A 1,497-nucleotide genomic window follows, 5' to 3' on the forward strand; every position below is an offset into this window, starting at 1 on the left:
TGTGCAGGAAGGGGAAGAGTGGGGGATTTTCACTTGCTGGCATGGTGGGGGCAGAGGACACTGAACGCAGGGGGTGCAGCCACCACTGCCATGTGGATCGGTGACCCTACAGCCTTCGGGGAGATCCTGGACCTGCCCCTGGCTGCACATCACCAATTTGGCTGTCTGGGGGCTTCCACAACCCTAAGTTTCTCCCACTGCTTGTCTGGAGGAACAGGCTACAGTTCATTTCTGGGATGAGTCCTCGTCCCTGCTAGCCTCAGCTCCCCCTGCCCTCACACCAGCCACCACAGCTGCCACGTGGGAATCTTTGCCAGCTCCGGGGGCTTCAGAATGATAGGCCCCTTTCTCCACAGGTCGGCACATCTGGAACAGCAGCTGCCCTGAGATCGTGCTGTACCACAGCAATCAGCTAGGCAACAAAGCAGCAGAAGGATTCCTTAATCAGGAGAAAAGGGCTGGATGAGGAAAAGTGACCACCGGGTTTGGAGACAGAGCCCAGACATAAAACTGATAAAGATTCTTATTCTCTTGTCTGACTACAACACAGTCCTTCCAGGAGATCTCTCAATGCTTTTAGAAACTCCTGCTGACTCCATGGCCCAAGTTACATTTATTTCATAGATTTTGTAGATCTCATAGACATTAGGGCTGGAAGGGACCTCAGAAGATCATCAAGTCCAGCCCCCTGCCCCAGGGGCAGGAAGTCAGCAGGGATTATAGGATCCCAGCAAGATAAAGGGTGTGATTAACTGGTTAATCATTCATGTCCAGAGAAGAGCCACGTGGATGATCAGAGGTAGTTCAGGAGAACAGACTTATGAAGAGAGGCTGAGAGTTATGGGACTCTTCAGCCTGGAAAAGCGTAGGCTCAGGGGTGATCTGGTGGCCACCTATAAGTTTATCAGGGGTGCTGACCAGGATCTGGGGGAACGCCTGGTCACCAGAGCACCCCAAGGGATGACAAGGTCAAACAGTCACAAACTCCTCCAAGACCGTTTCAGGCTGGACATAAGGAAGAATTTCTTTACTGTCCAAGCCCCCAAGGTTTGGAATAGCCTGCCGCCGGAGGTGGTTCAAGCACCTACGTTAAAGGCCTTCAAGAGACACTTGGGTGTTTATCTTGCTGGGATCCTATGACCCCAGCTGACTTCCTGCCCATGGGGCAGGGGGCTGGATTTGATGATCTTCCGAGGTCCCTTCCAGCCCTAATGTCTATGAAACTATGAAACTATGTCTTAAATTGTAACTTGGCCACACTTCAAAACAATTAATGGCATCATAAAATAAGAAGTATAGATATTCAGACAAGCAAAGAGGTACTGACTTGAGAGGATCACCCCTTATCATTCGGTCTAGATACATCGTTTTGAATAAGCTATGTCGTAAAATTGCAAACCTACATACATACAGATGGTAGCAGATCCAGAGCAGGGGAGCGGATGAAGAAGGTGAATCCCTCTGCATGATATACTATGAACCCCCAAGTCATTCCTG

The sequence above is a fragment of the Alligator sinensis genome, unplaced genomic scaffold (genome assembly GCF_000455745.1).
Source record: "Alligator sinensis unplaced genomic scaffold, ASM45574v1 scaffold463_1, whole genome shotgun sequence".
Taxonomy (NCBI): Eukaryota; Metazoa; Chordata; order Crocodylia; family Alligatoridae; genus Alligator; species Alligator sinensis.